This window comes from Coregonus lavaretus (genome assembly GCF_964263955.1).
Source record: "Coregonus lavaretus genome assembly, contig: HAP1_SCAFFOLD_1334, whole genome shotgun sequence".
Taxonomy (NCBI): Eukaryota; Metazoa; Chordata; class Actinopteri; order Salmoniformes; family Salmonidae; genus Coregonus; species Coregonus lavaretus.
The window spans coordinates 58319-83621 of NW_028164414.1; the positions used below are offsets into that span (position 1 = coordinate 58319).

At 44.2% G+C, this 25303-nt stretch overlaps 1 protein-coding gene across 1 annotated transcript in view; it reads right to left on the bottom strand.

Moving 5' to 3' along the window:
- Positions 1-25303, bottom strand: part of LOC311117051 (uncharacterized protein) — a gene marked incomplete at both ends in the record, with an annotated part of 85490 nt that overhangs the window by 22849 nt on the left and 37338 nt on the right. The window lies entirely within an intron of this gene.

Below are 25303 nucleotides of genomic sequence, written 5' to 3' on the forward strand. Positions count from 1 at the left end.
AGAGTACTAATCTGGAGGAAGTGTTTGGAGCTGTTCAAAATAGGATATCATCGGGTCCCAGGAGGAATAAAATGAGTTGGTTGACCCTCGAATGGTAACTTCATTTTTTCTCATTTTAGGAACAGCTTCAGATCTTCGAGCCAAAGAGAGGCTAAGGGAGGATTGATAGATTTCCAATCCAATAAAATCCTTCTGCGGGCTAACAGGGAGGCAAAGGCAATGGCATCTAGCTGTCTATTGGTCAGAGAAGGATTGTTGTTTGGTACTCCAAAAATAGCAATTTCTGCACTAGGCTGCAACTTTATATCAAATGCTTCAGAAAGGGTTTTAAATAGTGGACAAATAATCTGCCAGACGGGGACAGGACCAGAACATGTGGGTCAAGTCCACCAAGGAGCTTTTACACCTGTCACATGTACCATCAATATTTGGGTAGAATTTGGACAATCTGGCCTTACTGAAATGGATACGGTAAAGTACCTTAAACTGTATAAGGCTGAGCCGGGCACAAGAGGAGCTTCCATTTACCCTCAGTAAGGCATTTCACACTCAGATCGGATTTTATTCAAAGCCTCCTCTGAACAAACTCAAGCATACAACTAGGGCTGTGATGGTCAGGGAACTTCAGGTGTCGGTGATTGGCGTGTCTTATGTACGTGGTCATCGACAAAACTGACAGCTGACAGGGGGGCGGGACGCACATTAGCAAAGGAAAACATTAGCGCGTTTAGGCCAGTCTTGCTCTCAAGTTTGGGGAAGCTAATTTTCTCCATGAAGAATATATCAAGCATTCCATGCATCATCATATTTGCAAACTTATTAAAAAAAAAAAAAAATTCACCTTTATTTAACCAGGTAAGCCAGTTGAGAACAAGTTCTCATTTACAACTGCGACCTGGCCAAGATAAAGCAAAGCAGTGCGATAAAAATAACACAGAGTTACATTTGGGGTAAAAAAACATAAAGTCAAAAATACAACAGAAAATATATATACAGTGTGTGCAAATGTAGCAAGTTATGGAGGTAAGGCAATAAATAGGCTATAGTGCAAAATAATTACAATAGTATTAACACTGGAATGCTAGATGTGCAAGAGATTATGTGCAAATAGAGATACCGGGGTGCAAAAGAGCAAAATAAATAACAATATAGGGATGAGGTAGTTGGGTGGCCTAATTTCAGATGGGCTGTGTACAGGTGCAGTGATCGGTAAGGTGCTCTGACAACTGATGCTTAAAGTTAGTGAGGGAGATAAGAGTCTCCAGCTTCAGAGATTTTTGCAATTCGTTCCAGTCATTGGCAGCAGAGAACTGGAAGGAATGGCGGCCAAAGGAGGTGTTGGCTTTGGGAATGACCAGTGAGATATACCTGCTGGAGCGCAGACTACGGGTGGGTGCTGCTATGGTGACCAATGAGCTAAGATAAGGCGGGGATTTGCCTAGCAGTGATTTATAGATGGCCTGGAGCCAGTGGGTTTGACGACGAACATGTAGTGAGGACCAGCCAACAAGAGCGTACAGGTCACAGTGGTGGGTAGTGTATGGGGCTTTGGTGACAAAACGGATGGCACTGTGATAGACTACATCCAGTTTGCTGAGTAGAGTGTTGGAGGCTATTTTGTAAATGACATCGCCGAAGTCAAGGATCGGTAGGATAGTCAGTTTTACGAGGGCATGTTTGGCAGCATGAGTGAAGGAGGCTTTGTTTGCGAAATAGGAAGCCGATTCTAGATTTAACTTTGGATTGGAGATTCTTTATGTGAGTCTGGAAGGAGAGTTTACAGTCTAACCAGACACCTAGGTATTTGTAGTTGTCCACATACTCTAGGTCAGACCCGTCGAGAGTGGTGATTCTAGTCGGGAGGGCGGGTGCCAGCAGCGTTCGATTGAAAAGCATACATTTAGTTTTACTAGTGTTTAAGAGCAGTTGGAGGCTACTGAAGGAGTGTTGTATGGCATTGAAGCTCGTTTGGAGGTTTGTTAACACAGTGTCCAATGAAGGGCCAGATGTATACAAAATGGTGTCGTCTGCGTAGAGGTGGATCTGAGAGTCACCAGCAGCAAGAGCGACATCATTGATATACACGGAGAAAAGTGTCGGCCCAAGAATTGAACCCTGTGGCACCCCCATAGAGACTGCCATAGGTCCAGACAACAGGCCCTCCGATTTGACACACTGAACTCTATCTGAGAAGTAGTTGGTGAACCAGGCGAGGCAGTCATTTGAGAAACCAAGGCTATTTAGTCTGCCAATAAGAATGCGGTGGTTGACAGAGTCGAAAGCCTTGGCCAGGTCGATGAAGACGGCTGCACAGTACTGTCTATTATCAATCGCGGTTATAATATCGTTATCCTATGTTGATTTATGACAAGTTCATTGACTAGGGCCCTATAAAATAAGCGTTGCGGACCGAATCACGGAATCCAGACATTAAACCGAAATTCAACAATATTCAAACATTTATTGAACTTAGTAAGAAATCAACTAAATCTATTCAACTTGTTAGAAAACACATTCATTTGCCCAAGTCAATCATAAGACATGAACAAAATGCATCAGTGATTCGTATTTCCATGAACTTTCTGAAACGGCACAGGAATGCCCCTGTCTGTGTGCATGTGTGCGGTGCGCGCGTATGTCTACACTTTGTGTAGCCGTTAGCGATGATGCTAATGATAACCTTCTTCTGGTAGGGAAGGAATGGCTTTCCCCAAAACCTTCGCAAGTAAATGTTAACTACAAAGTAGCCTATGCCTGCCTGGCAGAATTATACCGTGATCATTTGCATCACTCCAGTGGCCATTTGTTCTACAGCAACACCGCTTAACCAAACAAAGGTCTCTTCCTGGTGCACGCTTGCATTTAAGGGTAACTACACCCCAAAATCTAAATGTCTTACATTTTTCCCAGACCTCACAAATGGTCACCTGATAGGGTTTAAACATTGTTGTGGACATAGAACATCCAATTGTGCTGTTTTGCTATTAAAAAGGTGTACTTTTGAGAGCGAAAACCTGCCAAAACAGGGACAAACGGTCAACGGGGAAATCTAAACGGAGAAAAGGGAACTTGGGAATTAACGGAATCAGGCAAAACATTGAAGGGATTTTATAGTGCCCTAATGGACTACAGACATTGACTGTCTCCTAGACTAAAAACTAAGATTGCATGTACTGCCTATATTTTGAGGGAAACGCACTGTCCATTATTTGATTTGATCAGGGCAGGGCAGCACACAAACTGCATTTAGTCCAATAACAATCCATGATATTATTAGGGTGATAAATAAAAGGCAGTTGCTCCATGACACAAGAGCACGCTCTACTGGGACAAAAAGCTTACAGCACCTGGTATTCCCAGGCGGTCTCCCATCCAAGTACTAACCAGGCCCAACCCTGCTTAGCTTCCGAGATCGGACGAGATCGGGCGTATTTTTTTTTTTTTTTTTTAAGAATTAACCCATCATAGCTTTTTTACAGCTTATATTTTTTTACATATCATAGCTTCATATTTCACATCACATCTTCACATCTCATAGCTTCACAGCTTATTTTTACATATCATAGCTTCATATTTCACATCTCATAGCTTCACAGCTTATTTTTTACATATCATAGATTCATATTTCACATCACATCTTCACATCTCATAGCTTCACAGCTTATTTTTTACATATCATAGATTCATATTTCACATCACATCTTCACATCTCATAGCTTCACAGCTTATTTTTACATATCATAGCTTCATATTTCACATCTCATAGCTTCACAGCTTATTTTTACATATCATAGCTTCATATTTCACATCACATCTTCACATCTCATAGCTTCACAGCTTATTTTTTTCCATATCATAGCTTCATATTTCACATCACATCTTCACAGCTTATTTTTTTCCATATCATAGCTTCATATTTCACATCTTCTCATCTCAGCCTATAACGCAGATTATCAGTCCACGTCATAGCTTCTTACATGCTTTTACAGCAACTGGTATTCCAAGGTGGTCCCCCATCCAAGTACTAACCAGCCCTAAACCTGCTTAGCTTCCGAGATCTGACGAGATCGGGCGTATTCAGGCTGGTATGGCCGTAAGCGAGGGAACAACTCTTGGTACACTATATAAAGTAAATGTGTCACTCACTCTGAAAGGGACACAGAAACTTATCCACTTTGTGACACAAACTGAAGAAGCTCAACCCTTGCTTACATTTCCTATATATATATATATATATATATATATATATATATATATATATATATATATATATATATATATATATATATATATATATATATATATATATATATATATATATATATATATATATATATATATATATATATATATATATATATATATATGAGTCTTGTGGGGGGGGGAAGAGGGCCTATCCTATGTTGATTTATGACAAGTTCATTGACTAGGAATCCTCATCTCATTCCCAGACCCAGTGTAACCCCTCTTCTCTAGGTAGACTTCCATTAACTCCTCCCACTCCAGGACAGAGTACTTATCTGAGCCATCACCCCTAAAAAGAGGTGGAGCACTAACATCTGACTTCACAACCAGATTCAGCTTGGACGCATCAATAAAGGTTGACCCACACTGCTCAGGCAGGGGAAACTGCTGGGGTTGGTGAGGGGGACGGGCAGGAGAAAGACTTGAAACCCCAGGCTGCAGTAAACTCGCTCTGATAGATTCTCCTATCTCTGAACCAATCTGCTTAATAAGGTCACTAAGCTGACTCGGAGGCGTCCCATTATCACCGAGTACTGTGGATGATGGTACATCAAAAGACAGAGGTGGGATACCCTGGTCAGGTGGAACAAACAGCCTACCCCTCCCAGTGCTTGCAAACTCAGGACTAGCAAACGCTCTACTCCCAGGAGCTGACTGTACAATTGGTGTAAATGGAAGGACACCCCTCCCTCTACCCACACTAAAATCCCCAGCATAACACGGGTGCATTTAGTGCATTCAAATACCCCCCCCAAAAAATGCAATAAACAAATTCATCCAAAACATACAAATAAGCACGAATACCTGTATCTAATGAATATGCTACATTCACTTTCACTGTTTACAGTATATATTCACTTACAGTAAGCCATCAACAAATTCACATGCGCAGGTCGTGCACCTCATCCACATGCACAGCTCCGGCGGTCGGCTTGAGCTGACCAGTCGGCAGGTCACGTAATTAGGACACTGCCACAACTGGAATTCTGATGGTTGGATCATTTTTATTCGACCTGCACACGAAGAGACAACACACAATATGTTAGCTCTTGGTGCAGCCACAGCTCTCGGGCACCTTGCTAGTTGAAGGTCAGGCAAAAGAGAACAGGTGCTGCATGCACACATTCAGTGCCTAACAACACACTATACAATACAAGTAAAATGATATACAACAGAATTCTGACAAAATAAATGACATACCTGTACACGAAGAGACGACACACAATAGTTTAGCCCTTGGTGCAGCCACAGCTCTCGGGCACCTGCGTGAGCACATAGACACTCACTCAAACACTGCCCCAAATACTCCCGAGTTACAATAGGTACCCTAATTAGCGAGCTCGGTGAAAGTTGTTAACATACATCTTTATATTGTCCACATTGTAACAAAACCTGTAGTTGCGTAACAGCACTTTGTGTAACTTTACCACAGTTTTATATCGACAAATTACGGCGCCAAGGACAACATACCTTGCTAGTTGAAGGTCAGGCAAAAGAGAACAATAAGAGGGTACATAAATACAGATAACCCGCGATGGACCAAACCAAAATATACACAACTTTTACAATTAGGTGTATTAACAATATAGATACATAAAAATGTTTGTACACCAAAAAATAACATTAGCTATGGAGCTGTAATTAAATAAAGAAACCACATTGAATTACTATTATTATTAACTTTTTAACATCCCCTCTTGACCTGGCCTACTTGAACTGTCCTTGTGTGCAATTTGGTGCATAATCTAGGGGAACAACATCACACTACTACACATATAATTCAAGTCATACCTTTATTGTCATTCATGCTCTTATTTTTAACCGAGTAGTTTTGCAAAAGTGTAACCTGCGTCAATTCTAGGAAATATTGGAATAACGTGCTTAAGAGGACACCTGACACGCACAACAGGATAACACAACAACCAGATTTTCAATTGACAATCATTGATTTAAATGGATGTGGTCAATAGATTTGTATAGGCATATATACTAATTTAATTTAACTTGTAAGCCAAGGTTTGATTAGTAGGTCTATGCAACTTGCACCTGGATAACCGCGTCATGAATCGGAACGGGCTCCAACGTCCTCATATACACATTATGACAAAATAAAGATCTTAATCTTTCACGAAATAAAGATATAGAAGAAAACAGGTTCTAGAAACTCAATTTCTCCATGGCAATAGAATGTAAACATGTATGTTGCGCCAAACATAACCAAATATCGCCTACAACTCAATTCTCAGCGCAGCAAATTGGACGATTCCACAGGCATTGATCATTCGCGACTTTAAGTAATTCCTGTTATCTCTAGAGCATCCCGTATATTTATAGCGCTGCATTTCGTCCCCCTCTGACCATGGATAGGATTGGGAGCATTCCTGAGTTCACTTATGGTCCCACTAAGGTAATTTTAGGAGATATTCCTTTTGGCATACTGTAAATGCATGTGCATAATGTACCTAATAAAGCATACTTATTTTAATTATCTTCAAATGAATTCTGTAGAAGCAGCCTTTATTTTCAGACTCTGCAGGCCTGCTGGGAGGAAGCATATTACAATAAACAGGTAAGATTCATCCCACAAAAACAGTAACCACAGAAAGAAAGAGATAGATTTAATCCCAAAACAAGAGTTTTATTTCAAGACAGTTTAGAGAAGATGGTCATAAGAGTTCTTAATATCACTTGCAAATTGTGAGACATGAGCAGTTGTGAAATGTTACGAGAGGCCCTTCTGAAAGCACATTATATGGTCTTTAGTGGCACGGTCTCACACCTTACCTCATCTTGCAGAAGAAGCTCATGGTCCACTATCTGCTGCTCCAGAGTCGAGGCCAGGTCTCGCCCCATGTCACCATGGAGCACATGAGCGACTGGCTGGTGTCTCAGGGCAAAAAATCCCTTAGGGAGAGGTGAGTACCACGTCAGCTCTCACCTTCACTGCCATTCTCTGTCACCAGCAGCACTCCAGGAGGTGTGGGTAAAATAAACAACAGATAAATAGGAAGCCAGGAAAGTTGAAATGCTTTGTGTTTTATTTGAAGGGTGTGGAAGGAAACCCTGGAGGAGGGGAACGAACTCGCTCGGCTGGTAAGAGAATGAGAGTTAGAGACTTAGACTATCAGTCAGTGAGCTCTTTTCTAGCCTTTCAACAACTAGTTAGTACAGCAGAATATATCTGTTGTGAAATTACACTAATGGGACTTCCTGTTTCCTACGGCAGACCTGGGAAGTAAACACCTGCCTAAAAATGATTGACATGGAGCACAAGGCTGTCTGCAAGCTCCGCCGCTCTATGCACCCCACCTCTCCAGCTGGCGCTGACATGTGAGTTCCATATACTGCCCCGCATACGGCTTGCTCCATTCATCTACACATCTGGAGCTATGCAGAAAAAAACTAGGGCAGTGTTCTCTGTGTGAACATTGCACATTGTTTAGCTTTCTCTGCTGCTTTTTGTTGATTTCAGCGACCCCAAGGTCCACATCATCATGGAGAGAGCTGTGAGGAGCATTCAGGACAAGCTGTCCAATAAGCCCTGTAGCAACCTGCTCAGCCCATCCCAGGTGGTGGTGGAGCTGGTGCCCAGGATCCTCCTGGCCCTGTGGCTTCAGCCAGAGGAAGGCCATTCAGATCACCCCATCCTCCTAAGCGGGATGGCTGTGAGTATGGTGGTGGCCGTAGGGGAGAAGCTCTCCAGCATGTTGAAGGCCTCTTCTCCTCACACCCCTTTCTCCCGGGCTGCTACTTTTGACTGTGAGGTCGATCCTTGGGAGAATCAGCCAGTCCTTCTCCCTGGATGACCTCACAACCCCTTTTTTTATGAGCTCTGTCTGTGCCTTTGTGGCGGACGAGGTGAAAAGCTACTTCCAGCCTACTGCAGACACCCTGCCAGTTCCCCCTGTCCTAGTGGTGGCCGTCTCCGCCACACTACCAGCTGACATCCAAGCAGGTGAGTAGCACTCATAGAGAACACTCTGACATATGCCTTTTGTCATGACATCCTGGTGCCTTGTAGTAGTAAAGCCAATCAGGATTTTAATTGTCACCCCAAACACAGATGCAGACCAGGATTCTTCCCACCTGGAGGTTGTGGAAATCCCCCATAACACAGAGGCAGACCCAGCTTCTTCCCACCCATTGGTTGTGGACATCACCCCTAACACAGAGTCAGACCCTGCTTCTTCCAACCTGGAAGTTGTGGACATCACCCATAACACAGAGGCAGACCCGGCTTCTTCTCAGCTGGAGGTTGTGGACATCACCCCTAACAAAGAGGCACACCTGGCTTCTTCCCACCTGGAGCTTGTGGACATCACCCCTAACACAGAGTTAGACCCGGCTTCTTCCTATCAGGAGGTTGTGGAAACCACCCCTAACACAGAGACAGACCCGGCTTCTTCCCACCTGGAGCTTGTGGACATCACCCCAAACACAGAGGCAGACCCGGCTTCTTCCCACCGTATGGTTGTTGACATCTCCCATAACTCAGAGGCAGACCCAGCATCTTCCCACCTGGAGGTTGTGGACATCACCTCAAACACAGAGGCAGACCCGGCTTCTTCCCACCTGGAGGTTGTGGACATCACTCCTAACAAAGAGGCACACCTGGCTTCTTCCCACCAGGAGCTTGTGGACATCACCCCTAACACAGAGGCAGACCCATCTTCTTCCCACCAGGAGGTTATGGAAATCATCCCTAACACAGAGGCAGACCTGGCTGCTTTCCACTTGGAGCTTGTGGACATCACCCCTAACACAGAGGCTAAGAAGGCTTCTACCCACCTGAAGTTTGTGGTCCTCACCCCTAACACAGAGTTAGACCCGGCTTCTTCCTATCAGGAGGTTGTGGAAACCACCCCTAACACAGAGGCAGACCCGGCATCTTCCCACCTGGAGCTTGTGGACATCACCCCTAACACAGAGGCAGACCCGGCATCTTCCCACCTGGAGCTTGTGGTCCTCACCCCTAACACAGAGTTAGACCCGGCTTCTTCCTATCAGGAGGTTGTGGAAACCACCCCTAACACAGAGGCAGACCCGGCATCTTCCCACCTGGAGCTTGTGGACATCACCCCAAACAAAGAGGCAGATCCTGCTTCTTCCCACCTGGAGTTTGTGGACATCACCCCTAACACAGATGCAGACCCGGCATCTTCCCACCTGGAGCTTGTGGACATCACCCCAAACAAAGAGGCAGATCCTGCTTCTTCCCACCTGGAGTTTGTGGACATCACCCCTAACACAGACGCAGACCTGGCTTCTTCCCACCAGGAGCTTGTGGACATCACCCCTAACACAGAGGCAGACCCATCTTCTTCCCACCAGGAGGTTATGGAAATCATCCCTAACACAGAGGCAGACCTGGCTGCTTTCCACTTGGAGCTTGTGGACATCACCCCTAACACAGAGGCTAAGAAGGCTTCTACCCACCTGAAGTTTGTGGTCCTCACCCCTAACACAGAGTTAGACCCGGCTTCTTCCTATCAGGAGGTTGTGGAAACCACCCCTAACACAGAGGCAGACCCGGCATCTTCCCACCTGGAGCTTGTGGACATCACCCCTAACACAGAGGCAGACCCGGCATCTTCCCACCTGGAGCTTGTGGTCCTCACCCCTAACACAGAGTTAGACCCGGCTTCTTCCTATCAGGAGGTTGTGGAAACCACCCCTAACACAGAGGCAGACCCGGCATCTTCCCACCTGGAGCTTGTGGACATCACCCCAAACAAAGAGGCAGATCCTGCTTCTTCCCACCTGGAGTTTGTGGACATCACCCCTAACACAGATGCAGACCCGGCATCTTCCCACCTGGAGCTTGTGGACATCACCCCAAACAAAGAGGCAGATCCTGCTTCTTCCCACCTGGAGTTTGTGGACATCACCCCTAACACAGACGCAGACCTGGCTTCTTCCCACCAGGAGCTTGTGGACATCACCCCTAACACAGAGGCAGACCCATCTTCTTCCCACCAGGAGGTTATGGAAATCATCCCTAACACAGAGGCAGACCTGGCTGCTTTCCACTTGGAGCTTGTGGACATCACCCCTAACACAGAGGCTAAGAAGGCTTCTACCCACCTGGAGTTTGTGGTCCTCACCCCTAACACAGAGTTAGACCCGGCTTCTTCCTATCAGGAGGTTGTGGAAACCACCCCTAACACAGAGGCAGACCCGGCATCTTCCCACCTGGAGCTTGTGGACATCACCCCTAACACAGAGTTAGACCCGGCTTCTTCCTATCAGGAGGTTGTGGAAACCACCCCTAACACAGATGCAGACCCGGCATCTTCCCACCTGGAGCTTGTGGTCCTCACCCCTAACACAGAGTTAGACCCGGCTTCTTCCTATCAGGAGGTTGTGGAAACCACCCCTAACACAGAGGCAGACCCGGCTTCTTCCTATCAGGAGGTTGTGGAAACCACCCCTAACACAGAGACAGACCCGGCTTCTTCCCACCAGGAGCTTGTGGACATCACCCCTAACACAGAGGCAGACCCATCTTCTTCCCACCAGGAGGTTATGGAAATCATCCCTAACACAGAGGCAGACCTGGCTGCTTTCCACTTGGAGCTTGTGGTCCTCACCCCTAACACAGAGTTAGACCCGGCTTCTTCCTATCAGGAGGTTGTGGAAACCACCCCTAACACAGAGGCAGACCCGGCATCTTCCCACCTGGAGCTTGTGGACATCACCCCAAACAAAGAGGCAGATCCTGCTTCTTCCCACCTGGAGTTTGTGGACATCACCCCTAACACAGATGCAGACCTGGCTTCTTCCCACCTAGAGGTTGTGGACATCACCCCAAACACAGAGGCAGATCCTGCTTCTTCCCACCTGGAGCTTGTGGACATCACCCCTAACACAGAGGCAGACCCGGCTTCTTTCCACCTAGTTGTTGTGGACATAACCTTTAACACAGAGGCAGACCCGGCTTATTCCCAGCTGGAAGTTGTGGAAATCACCCCTAACATAGAGGCAGACCCGGCTTCTTCCCACCGTAAGGTTGTGGACATCACCCCTAATACAGAGGTAGACCCGGCTTCTTCTCACCTGGAGGTTGTGGAAATCACCCCTAACAAAGAGGCAGAACCCGTCTCTTCCCACTTGGAGATTGTATTCGTCACACCTAACACAGAGGCAGAACCCGTCTCGTCCCACTTGGAAGTTGTGGACATCACCCCTTACACAGAGGCAGACCCGGCTTCTACCCACCTGAAGGTTGTGGACATCACCCCTAACACAGAGGCAGATCCGGCTTGTTCTCAGCTGGAGGTTTTGGACCTCACCCCTAACACAGATAAATACCCTGCTTCTTCACTCTTGGAAGTTGCGGACGTCACACCTGAAGAAAAGCCTCTCATGGTGGCCGTCTACGCCACTCTGCCATCTGACATCCAAGCAGGTGAGTAAGACTTATAGAAAGCACTCTGACAGGTGCCGTTCATCATGATAACATGTAAAGTGTTGGTCCCATGTTTCATGAGCTGAAATAAAAGATCCCATTCAACTGGCCAGTGTTTAGAACCTACGGTTTGCATTTATTTACATTCTGCCCCACTTTTGTCCCTTTCCAGAGGATGTTGCTGTGGTCACCCTGGACGTCACCCCACACGTCACCAAGGAGGTGACCCTGGATGTTCCATGCAGGGCGAGGAAAGGGGCAGTCCGGCGTTTTTTTTGCAGGCTTTGGAGGGCAGTGTGCTGCTGCGCTTGCCACAAGGAAGAGGAGGAACAATATTAATTATTCATTAGACCAGAAACAGGATTGAACCATAGACCATTAAATTCTTTGCATTATAGTTGCCTTCAATTCTGATTTTCTTCTGTTTAATTCTTAATTAATTTCAGAACATTTCTCTAAACTTTGTGGAGTAGGTTGTATAAATAAGTGGGAAACATCCCAATCCCAATTTTAATGCTTTTAATAATTAACTTATTACATTTTTTTTAGATATTTGACAAAAAAGTGGAGGGCGCGACCAAAAAACTTTAATCATCATAGAAAACTCTTGCTCACTATGAAAAATGCATTGTTTTATTTAAGCAAAGTTAAAAGATGAACGTTTCCGCCTAGTCTATGACGATATGCAAGTTGTGTTTGCCCAGTTAAAGGGGGACCCAGACTCACCCTGGTTCTTGAGGGTTGCAGACACTGAATAATTATCATTTGAAATAAATGGCACTTTTCAAGTCTTGACTAAAAATCTTTAATGAATATGAATTTAAATACAATTGACTTGAGGATCAGAGCAGGCAGACTGACTGGCTTGCCCTGAAGGCCCTCTACCTCTACCTCTGTGTGGTTAATCTCAGCCAAGAGGTTGTATGGGTTGTCTGTCTCTCTCTGGGTGTGAATCACTATCACTATGACCTCTCGCTCCGCCTGCCCGTTGGCCTGATCACAGGAGCAGGGGTGATGGCATTCGGGGTAACCTCCTCCTCTCCTGTATCTAACCCATCTTTCTGGCTATGAGTTCGACTGAGGTCACTCGTTCTCTCTCCCAGGGTGTTGGATAGTTTCTCCTCCTCTGTGTCTTGTGTATTTTCTACATTGTAGAATAATAGTGAAGTCTTCAAAACTATTAAATAACACATATGGCATCATGTAGTAACCAAAAACGTGTTACACATATCAAAATATATTTCAGATTTGAGATTCTTCAAAGTAGCCACCCTTTGCCTTGAAATGTTCTGAGACCAGGTTGCGCTTTCACCTCCCTCGGTAAGAGGGGAATAAGGCAACCTCAGAGTTACATCCAAGGATACTTTATTGACACACACGGATGAAATGGACATGGAAAGGTAGTGGAATGATAGTGGTCCTGTAATGGACAGATAACAGGGGTAATGAATATGCACAATAACTGATAGCACAAGTAGAGCAACAACGCTATTAACAAAGGAAGGGCTGTATTAATGGCATTATGCTACCTGCGGAGTATTACACAACACAGTAAAACACAGAGAGGCAACTTACAATAGGCAATGGTAGTAACTATAAAGAACAACAAGCAAGAATGATATACATGTTACAAACTCACTTTGTGCACGTACACTATCCCACGGTATCTCTGTGCATTCAAATTGTCATCGATAAAATGCAATTGTGTTCATTGTCCGTAGCTTATGCCTGCCCATACCATAACCCCACTGCCACCATGGAGCATTCACAACGTTGACATCAGCCAACAGCTCGCCCATACGCTGCTTTACAAGTGGTCTGAAGTCGTGAGGCCAGTTAGAAGTACTGCCAAATTCTCTACAGCCGCCTTGGCTTATGGTTGAGAAATTAACATAAACGTATCTGGCAACAGCTCTGGTGGACATTCCTGCAGTCTGTAAGCCAATTGCACGCTGCCTCAAAACTTGAAACATCTGTGCATTGTGTTGTGTGACAAAACTGCACATTTTAGAGTGGCATTTTATTGTCCTCAGCACAAGGTGCACCTGTGTAATTATCATGCTGTTTAATCAGCTTCTTGATATGCCATATTTGTCAGGTGGATGGATTATCTTGGCAAAGGAGAAATGCTTGCTTACAGGGATGTAAACAAATGTGTGTACACAATTTGAGAGAAATAAGCTTTTTGTGCAAATGGAACATTTCTGGGATTTTTATTTCAGCTCATGAAACATGGGACCAACACTTTACATGTTGCGTTTATATTTTTGTTCAGTGTAGTTATTAGGTTGGGAGATTGGGATCCTATCTGGGCTAGCTAAAGCCAACTTCATGGTTAGTAGTATGACAGAGAAAATATAACAAGACAAATTTAAACATCACAAATCTGAGGGGGCAAGTGACCCTGTGCCCCCTTTGGGCATGACGTCTCTGCTATCAACCACATCATTCTGTCTCCGTGAATATTCAAAACAGACACATTCATTCAGGTCTGGTACTGGTTGTACCATATAGATCAGGGATGGACAATTCCAGTCCTTGGGGGTCGGAGGGGTGTCACACTTTTTCCCCATCCCTAGCAAACACAGATGATTAAACTTATTGCATTCTAAACTGAAACCCATGAGCACTTGATTATTAGAGTCAAACGTGTTAGCTGGGGCTGGGGAAAAAGTGTAACACCAATCAGGTCCCGAGGACTGGAGTTGCCCATCCCTGATATAGATGCTCTGTTTGCACGCATCGAGGGATGTGGTGACAGTGGAGACAAGGGAACACACATAAACAGCTTTGTCCTTTTAGAAAGTCATCATAATCCTTACATAAATATGATATGTATGCAAGAAATGCAGAGCCACTTCCAAAAACATATTGACAGAGTCTAGTATCTAGTAATCTAATCAATTTGTTTTCAACCCCTTTGTTATGGCAAGTGTAAATAAGCTCAGGAGTAAAAATGTGCTTAACAAGTCACATAATCAGTTAGATGTACTCACTATGTGTGCAATAATAGTGATTTTTGAACGAATACATAATCTCTGTACCCCACACATGCAATGATCTATTAGGTCCCTCAGTCGAGCAGTGAATTTCAAACATAGATTCAACCATGAAGACCAGGGAGGTTTTCCAATGCCTCGCAAAGAAGGGCACCTTTTGGTAGATGGGTACAAATAAAGCAGACATTGAATATTCCTTTGAGCATGGTGAAGTTATTAATTATGCTTTGGATGGTGTATCAATACACCCAGTCACCACAAAAATACAGGTGTCCATCCTAACTCAGCTGCCAGAGAGGAAGGAAAACGCTCAGGGATTTCACCATGAGGCCAATTGTGACTTTAAAACAGTTAGAAAGTTTAATGCTTTGATAGGAGAAAACTGAGGATGAATCATCAACATTGTAGTTACTCCACAATACTAACCTAATTGACAGAGTATGCACTCACTAACTGTAAGTCGCTCTGGATAAGAGCGTCTGCTAAATGACTAAAATGTAAATGTAAAAGAAGGAAACCTGTACATGCATTGTGTTTGCAATAAGGCACTAAAGTAAAACTGCAAATAATGTGGCAAAGAAATGAACTTAATGCCCTGAATACAAAGCCTAATGTTTGGGGCAAATCCAACACAACACATCACTGAGTACCACTCTTCATATTTCCAAGCATGGTGGTGGCTGCATCATGTTATGGGTATGCATGTCATTGGCAAGGACTAGATACTTTTTTAGGATAAAAATAAACGGCATAGAGCTAAGTACAGGCAGATTCCTAGAGGAAAACCTGGTTCAGTCTGCTTTCCAACAGACACTGGGAGACAAATTCCCTCTTCAGCAGGACAATAACCTAAAACACAAGGCCAAATATTCACTGGAGTTGCTTACCAAGACGACATTGAATGTTTCTGAGTGGCTTAGTTACAGTTTTGACTTAATTCGGCTTGAAAACCTATGGCAAAAAAAAAATGTCTGTCTATATATTGTATAATGCATATATTTTACAATCCAGTTGTGCAAAGCTCTTGGAGATTTATCAAGTAAGACACAGCTTTAATCGACTCAGGGGTGGGAATACTTATGTAAATGAGATATTTCTGTATGTAATTTCCAATACATTTGCAAAAATTTCAAAAGCGTGTTTTCAATTTGTCATTATGGGGTATTGTGTGTAGCTGCGTGAGAGAAAATGTTATAATTGAATCCATTTTGAATTCAGGCTGTAAGAAAGCAACATGTGGAATAAGTTAAGGGGTATGAATACTTTCTGAATGCACTGTATATCTGCAAGAAAGTGATAAATAAGTGACTGTTTGAAAGGGGGTCATATAATGTCACGCTCGTCTACGAGAGAGGACCAATGCGCAGCGTTGAAGGTGAACATAATATATATTTATTAACTGATCAACACGATCAAAACAATAACCAACGATGCGTGACGTCTAAGGTTACAACACGAACAAACCTTAACGGAACAAGAAACCACAACACAAAGTGAAAAGACCGATAGTTAAATATGGCTCCCAGTCAGAGACAACCAGCTGACACTCGTTGCCTCTGATTGGGAGTCACTCAGGCCAACATAGATATACAAACATAGACTTACACACCCTGGCTCAACATAACATAGTCCCCAGAGCCAGGGCGTGACATATAAACATTGCCTTATTTATATTTTTACATATAACATAAAGTTAATTTTGTCTGAAATAGTCATGCTAAAATGGGCGTCGTTTCTTTGACCAAATTTCCATTCTGGCTCAAACAAAGCAATCGGATCATGCTCCAGTCAAAAACAGCTATAGGGAATGCCTATACATTGTCCAATCTCCTTCCACACATTGATTTCATCTTATTCAGAAAAAAACAAACTTGAAATTAAGTGTTGTTTCAGTGTCTTGTTGCAGGTTGTGCAATGTTCAAAAGTGTGTGAGAGAAAAAGCATTAACTTGTGTGTGTGGTGTTAAGTGTGGATGGTCCTATGTATGCAAATAGCCGAGATTGGATATTTCAGCACCATGGACAGCAGCGACATTGGGATAGCGAGATCTGTAATTCAGCAACACATGACACTGGATAGTGGCTGTCTCAGGTGAAGTTGGCATTGGGAAAATCCCATCTAATGGGAAACGAGGCATAGGAGGCAAAAAGACTGAAGGAGAAGACTCCCACAGGAACTCTTGGCTTAACTGTTCTGTCACATTCATTTCAAATGTTACATTTTTCGATTTGTAAATAAAAGGGAACACATCTGCAAATAATGTAAACTGACTTTTCTAACTACACTGTACAGCTTTAGTGTGTCTGTGTGTCATAGGTACAACTGCAAGCAATTCGCTTCTCAAATCCTTCTCAAATGTCTGTTTAATGTGAGAAATAAAATAAATGAAAACAATAAAATGAAAAACAACTGTTAGACTAATGATTAACTAACTAAGGCTCCTCTGTCCTCCACTCGTTACCTGTATTAATGGAACCTGTTTGAACTTGTTATCAGTATAAAAGACACCTGTCCACAACCTCAAACAGTCACACTCCAAACTCCACTATGGCCAAGACCAAAGAGCTGTCAAAGGACACCAGAAACAAAATTGTAGACCTGCACCAGGCTGGGAAGACTGAATCTGCAATAGGTAAGCAGCTTGGTTTGAAGAAATCAACTGTGGGAGCAATTATTAGGAAATGGAAGACATACAAGACCACTGATAATCTCCCTCGATATGGGGCTCCACGCAAGATCTCACCCCGTGGGGTCAAAATGATCACAAGAACGGTGAGCAAAAATCCCAGAACCACACGGGGGGACCTAGTGAATGACCTGCAGAGAGCTGGGACCAAAGTAACAAAGCCTACCATCAGTAACACACTACGCCGCCAGGGACTCAAATCCTGCAGTGCGAGATGTGTCCCCCTGCTTAAGCCAGTACATATCCAGGCCCGTCTGAAGTTTGCTAGAGTGCATTTGGATGATCCAGAAGAGGATTGGGAGAATGTCATATGGTCAGATGAAACCAAAATATAACTTTTTGGTAAAAACTCAACTCGTCGTGTTTGGAGGACAAAGAATGCTGAGTTGCATCCAAAGAACACCATACCTACTGTGAAGCATGGGGGTGGAAACATCATGCTTTGGGGCTGTTTTTCTGCAAAGGGACCAGGACGACTGATCCGTGTAAAGGAAAGAATGAATGGGGCCATGTATCGTGAGATTTTGAGTGAAAACCTCCTTCCATCAGCAAGGGCATTGAAGATGAAACGTGGCTGGGTCTTTCAGCATGACAATGATCCCAAACACACCGCCTGGGCAACGAAGGAGTGGCTTCGTAAGAAGCATTTCAAGGTCCTGGAGTGGCCTAGCCAGTCTCCAGATCTCAACCCCATAGAAAATCTTTGGAGGGAGTTGAAAGTCCGTGTTGCCCAGCGACAGCCCCAAAACATCACTGCTCTAGAGGAGATCTGCATGGAGGAATGGGCCAAAATACCAGCAACAGTGTGTGAAAACCTTGTGAAGACTTACAGAAAACGTTTGACCTGTGTCATTGCCAACAAAGGGTATATAACAAAGTATTGAGAAACTTTTGTTATTGACCAAATACTTATTTTCCACCATAATTTGCAAATAAATTCATTAAAAATCCTACAATGTGATTTTCTGGATTTTTTTTCTAATTTTGTCTGTCATAGTTGACGTGTACCTATGATGAAAATTACAGGCCTCTCTCATCTTTTTAAGTGGGAGAACTTGCACAATTGGTGGCTGACTAAATACTTTTTTTCCCCACTGTACATACATACATATACACATACACATATATATATACATACATATATACACATACACATATATACATACATATACACATACACACACACACACCATTACACATCACTATTATTAAAATACCAGTGGCATTAAAATAAAGGATAGTTGTAAACAAATTAATAAGAATGGCCCAAAAAATAAGTACAAAGCAATCTGCAACCCTGTGTCTGTGTGTGTGCGTGTGTGCGTGCGTGTGAATGAAAGGGTCTGTTTATCCCAGTAGTATGCATATTAGATGCAGTAGTTGGCGCACCTCTCCAATCTCTGATAGTTCTAGGTGTCTTTTGCCAGAGGTTACCTCAGCATATGTAGGCTGATGATCTGAATGATACATGGTGTGGACTGCATCATGTGGTGTACTTCTCTGAAGGACAGTGTTCTGCCCGACCCTGGAGTAGTGGGCAGTGCTGTGTTGTGATGGGCCAGGTCTAGTAGAGCTGTGTTGTGATGGGCCGGGTCTAGTAGAGCTGTGTTGTGATGGGCCAGGTCTAGTAGAGCTGTGTTGTGATGGGACGGGTCTGGTCGTGCTGTCCTGAGGCGGGTCTGGTCTGGTAAATCTGTGCTGTGTTGGGCCTGGTCTTGTAGAGCTGTGCTGTAATAAGCTGTGTCTGGCTATTCTCTCTTGGGGATGGTGGGGGTACTGTTGTTTCGGGGGGGGGGGGGGGGGGGGGGGGGCTCTGTTGCTGAGGTGATGGGTGTGTGGGTCCCTGCCAAGTGTTGCATCCTTTAGGTCTTTGGCAAAGGTTCTGATACTGTCCTGATCAAGATGTACATTATCGTATAAATGTTCACATGTCAGAGTGGGGTGGTGAGCCGTTGAGCAGTGAGGCACAGTCCACAGTGATCTGTTGATTTATTTTTTCGATCAACTTTCCTGGGAAGTGTGGATGATGACGTTGTCGGGGGTGTCAATCCTGGTCTGACTGAGTAGCTGCATTGCACTCTCAGTTGTAGGACACCAGAACTTATACACCTGGTGTCTAGGGAATAATCTTTCCTGGACTAAGAACTTCCCATTTGAATCAATAATGATTGCAGTTGTGGGTGACTGTCTGGGTGGAACAGACTGGGAGACTGGTATTCTGACCTGGGCTGGAGCAGACTGGGAGACTGGTATTCTGACCTGGGCTGGAGCAGACTGGGAGGCTGGTTGGCTGACCTGGGCTGGAGCAGACTGGGTGGCTGGTTGGCTGACCTGGGTTGGAGCAGACTGGTTTGCTGGTTGGCTGACCTGGGTTGGAGCACACTGTGCTGGAGCAGACTGGGAAGCAGGTAGGCTGACCTGGGCTAGAGCAGAGTGGGATGCTGGTTGGCTGATCTGGACTGGAGCAGACTGGTAGGCGGGTGCAGTGTCATCAGGCTGTGTGGTGGAGGCCATGCTGGTCTCAGGTTCTGCTTGTGTTGTACCAGGCTGGTGGACATGTTCTCTAGATGCAGAGGACATATTGACTAGCTGCTGGTTGAGGGTCTCAATGTACCTCTCTCTTTGTTCTAGCTCCTTTCTTGTTGTGCTCAGATGGTCTCTGAGGTCATCATTTGTCTGATTGAACTGTTTCATCTCTTCTTTTAGTTTCTGGACAGTGTCCTCCTCCCTCTCTTTGAATTATATGACCTCTGCTTCAATTAGAGAGAGGGTGTTGTGGAAACATTGCATAGCAGGTGTTCTTGGTGTCGTAGGCATGTCCTTGGCTTTGTCTGCTGCAGGTGAGGTAGGTAGAGGGACACTGAGGGCTTCTTGCTGTGTCACAGAGACCGTTGGGGCCTGCTTTTCTCCATCTCCCTCATTGACTTTTTCCTCAGTTTTCTGAGATGAGTTTAGCTTCTGCTTTTAGGGTAGCAAACATATTCTCAAAATCCTGGAGGCTTGAATCATTGCCTTGTATCAATACAGTTCCATTATTATATAAGTTTACTGTTTAATACGTGTTGCTCTTGTCAGCTTCTTCAAAAATGCTGATCTGACATCCTTGGCTGATGCCTCTCTTTTTTGAGAAAGGGAAATTGTTGCAAATAACCCTTTTTCATATGTGCCCTTGTTTGGTATTAAATATTACATTTGCTCTTGTTTTGCAACTGGTAAGATCTGCAAACAGGCATTCATGGTTCTGTTCCATCATCAAACCTTTGAAACTTTTCTTAGCTTTCTCCGTCTGGATGTCTGGTGGGTAAACAATTTCACACAATGTTGCAATAGAAGCGTTGTTTCTTGTATTATTCTCTCTTGTGTCTTTTAGAGGACTGTTATACTTTGATGTCATTTGTCTTCTGTCCTTATTTTGTCTTATTTTGTCTTTCTTTTCTTCAGTTAACTAGATATTCTTTGTTAGCTAGCTAGCTTCTTCCAGGAGAGTCCCTAGCAACTGCTTAGCAACTGGTAAACAATTCAGCTAGCTAAGATAACTACAGTTTTATGAAAAATAGTTACTTTTTCAAAAGCCTTTCTTCTTTGTTTGTTGCTTGTTTTGTCTCTTATTCAGTCTTGCAGTTTTCTTTTGGTTTTTTCCCGATGTACTTCACTCTAAAAACTCATTTTTTCATTAGCTGCTGCTCTTGAAGCTCTCTCTCTCTCCTCTCTCTCTCTCTCTCTCTCTCTCTCTCTCTCCTCGCCATCTCTCTCTCTTCTCCTCTCTCTCTCTCTCTCTCTCTCTCTCTCTCTCTCCCTCTCTCCCTCTCTCTCTCTCTCTCTCTCTCTCCCTCTCCCTCTCCCTCTCCCTCTCCCTCTCCCTCTCCCTCTCCCTCTCCCTCTCTCTCTCTCTCTCTCTCTCTCTCTCTCTCTCTCAATCGCCATCTCTCTCTCTCTTTCTCTCTTTCTCTCTCTCTCGCCATCTCTCTCTCTCTCTCTCTCTCTCTTTTTCTCTCTCTCTCTCTCTGTCTCTCTCTCCAGTCTCTATCTCTCCAGTCTCTCTCTCTCTCTCTCTCTCTCTCTAGAGACTGGAGAGAGATAGACTGGAGAGAGATAGACTGGAGAGAGAGAGAGTGAGAGAGAGAGAGAGAGAGAGAGAGAGAGAGAGAGAGAGAGAGAGAGAGAGAGAGAGAGAGAGAGAGAGAGAGAGAGAGAGAGATACTATCTTACTCAAACTTGATCTTTATCCATAGATTACACATTGATTTTGGATTTTAGATTAATCCATAGATTAAAGTCCATACCAGACAATAGAATGGTTCAAGAGTGCGTCTGTTCATACCACTAAACTGTTTAATGAGCACTAGGTGGCAGTGTTTCATCGTGTTTGTTTGTAATATAGTGTGTGTTACAGTTTTTTTTTGTTTTATTTCACCTTTATTTAACCAGGTAAGCCAGTTGAGAACAAGTTCTCATTTACAACTGCGACCTGGCCAAGATAAAGCAAAGCAGTGCGATAAAAACAACAACAACACAGAGTTACATATGGGATAAACAAAATGTACAGTCAATAACACAATAGAAAATCTATATACAGTGTGTGCAAATGTAGTAAGTTATGGAGGTAAGGCAATAAATAGGCCATAGTGCAAAATAATTACAATTTAGTATTAACACTGGAGTGATAGATGTGCAGAAGATGATGTCAGTTACTTGTTGCCTGTCCAAAATTGTAATCAGTAACGTAACTTTTGGATTACCCAAACTCAGTAATGTAATCTGATTACTTTCAGTTACATTTTGATTACTGTCCCCTTAAGAGGCATTAGAAGAACACAAAAAGGATCCATCAAACGCATTTGGTGTGTCATCATAGTGGTCTCTGATTGGTGGTCATCATTTGGTGTGTCATCATAGTGGTCTCTGATTGGTGGTCATCATTTGGTGTGTCATCATAGTGGTCTCTGATTGGTGGTCATCATTTGGTGTGTCATCATAGTGGTCTCTGATTGGTGGTCATCATTTGGTGTGTCATCATAGTGGTCTCTGATTGGTGGTCATCATTTGGTGTGTCATCATAGTGGTCTCTGATTGGTGGTCATCATTTGGTGTGTCATCATAGAGGTCTCTGATTGGTGGTCATCATTTGGTGTGTCATCATAGAGGTCTCTGATTGGTGGTCATCATTTGTTGTGTCATCATAGTGGTCTCTGACTGGTGGTCCGTCCGTCCGTCCGTCCGTCCGCCCGCCCGCCCGCCCGCCCGTCCGTCCGCCCGTCCGTCCGTCCGTCCGTCCGTCCGTCCGTGCGTGCGTGCGTGCGTGCGTGTGTGTTTAACACTCTGCACCCTCAGCAGTAAAGTGAAATATTATGACTCCAGTTCTGAGAAGATGAGACTTTGTATCCCAGAGCTGATGTCTTTACAATATCCCTCCTGTCATCTGTCTGACATCACTTTCAATTTCCTTTTCAGTCTTTTTGTAGTGTAGTCCTATTCTATTACCCCAGTGATATCTGAGACGTGCTGAGAGCTAGTCACATAGTAAAGGAGACATACAGTTGAAGTCGGAAGTTGACATACACTTAGGTTGGAGTCATTAAAACTCGTTTTTCAACAACTCCACAAATTTCATGTTAACAAACTATAGTTTTGGCAAGTCGGTTAGGACATCTAATTTGTGCATGACACAAGTAATTTTTCCAACAATTGTTTACAGACTGATTATTTCACTTATAATTCACTGTATCACAATTCCAGTTGGTCAGAAGTTTACATACACTAAGTTGATTGTGCCTTTAAACAGCTTGGAAAATTCCAGAAAATGGCTTTAGACGCTTCTGATAGGCTAATTGACATTGTTTGAGTCAATTGGAGGTGTACCTGTGGATATATTTCCAGGCCTACCTTCAAACTCTGTGCCACTTTGCTTGACATCATGGGAAAATCAAAAGAAATCAGCCAAGACCTCAAAAAAAAAATGTGTAGACGTACACAAGTATGGTTCATCCTTGGGAGCAATTTCCAAACATCTGAAGGTACCACGTTCATCTGTACAAACAATAGTACGTAAGTATAAACACCATGGGACCACGCAGCCGTCATACCGCTCAGGAAGGAGACGCGTTCTGTCTCCTAGAGATGAACGTACTTTGGTGCGAAAAATGCAAATAAATCCCAGAACAACAGTAAAGGACCTTGTGAAGATGCTGGAGGAAACAGGTACAAAAGGTACTGAAAGGTCAATCAGCAAGGAAGAAGCCACTGCTCCAAAACCGCCATAGAAAAGCCAGACTACGGTTTGCAACTGCATATGGGGACAAAGATCGTACTTTTTGGAGAAATGTCCTCTGGTCTGATGAAACAAAAATAGAACTGTTTGGCCATAATGACCATTGTTATGTTTGGAGGAAAAAGGGGGTTGCTTGCAAGTCGAAGATCACCCTCCCAACCGTGAAGCACGGGGGTGGCAGCATCATGCTGTGGGGGTGATTTTCCAAGCTGTTTAAAGGCATCTGGGGAGATGGCGCCGGAGAAGATGGCTGCCGTTTTACAGCCCTCTAACCAATTGTACTATAATGTGTGTTTTTTCGCGTTATTTGTAATTTATTCTGTACATAATGTTTCTGTCATCGTCTCTTATAACCAGAAAGAGCTTCTGGATATCAGGATAGCGATTACTCACCTCATATTGGACGAAGATTTTTTCTTCAACGAGTCGGACGCGAAGGATATCCTACAGACACCCGACAAGGACCAAATCCCCGTCATTCGCAGGAGAAAGAGACGGAGATATCGTGGACGTAGGTCAGGGTGCCTTGTAAGAATCCGACGGCGTGCAAGTAAACTGCCTCTTCAATCAATCCTATTAGCCAATGTTCAATCATTTGAAAATAAATTAGAAGACCTACGATTACGGTTATCCTACCAACGGGACATTAAAAACTGTAATATCTTATGTTTCACCAAGTCGTGGCTGAACGACGACATGGACAACATACAGCTGACGGGATATACGCTACATCGGCAGGAAAGAGCGGCTGACTCCGGTAAGACAAGGGGTGGCGGTCTGTGTATATTTGTAAACAACAGCTGGTGCACAAAATCAAATACTAAGGAAGTCTTGAGGTTTTGCTTGCAAACGCCATGCTCTATCAACTGAGCTACATCCCTGCCGGCCATTCCCTCCCCTACCCTGGACGACGCTGGGCCAATTGTGCGTCGCCCATGAGTCTCCCGGTCGCGGCCGGCTGCGACAGAGCCTGGATTCATAGAAAGTGTTACAAATGTTCTCCTGTCATCTTATAGGAGATCCATTCATGGATTTAGTTATGGCTTGAGAATGTGACTGGTCTACGGAGTTCTCCTTTATGTCTGTCTTTGTATGTGACAACAACTTTTCTGTATTATGTGTATTTCCACAATCAATAATCATAAACGGTACTTCACTATGAATACTTTTGACTATGTGGTTTGAAGTACTTTACCGTTATCTTGCACATACATGAAGACTACTATAGACAGAAATCAATGCAGTAATGTTTTATTAAATAAAGGCTCTGATTAAAATATAATATTAATAAAATCAGGCATTTGGCTAATTCTTCTTCCCAGAAGCTCCTCTGAATGGTTTGGAGATGGCTCTGGAGAGAGCGTGTAACACCCTGACTATGAGTGGGCGTTTACGGGACTGGGACTCCTGGGGAGCAGGGGCCGGTGTGGTTGTCAGGTCCTCCTTGGGAGGGGAAGTGGATGGAACCTCTGGAACCTCACACTCAGCATCTGTCATAAGAACATTTCATAATCAGAAAATGAATGTGTGTGTTTGTGTCTGTCCGTCTGCCTGCCTGTCCGTCTGCCTGCCTGCCTGCCTGCCTGTCTGCCTGCCTGTCCGTCTGCCTGCCTGTCCGTCTGCCTGCCTGCCTGTCTGTCTGTCTGCCTGCCCGTCCGTCTGCCTGTCCGTCTGTCTGCCTGTCTGCCTGTCTGTCT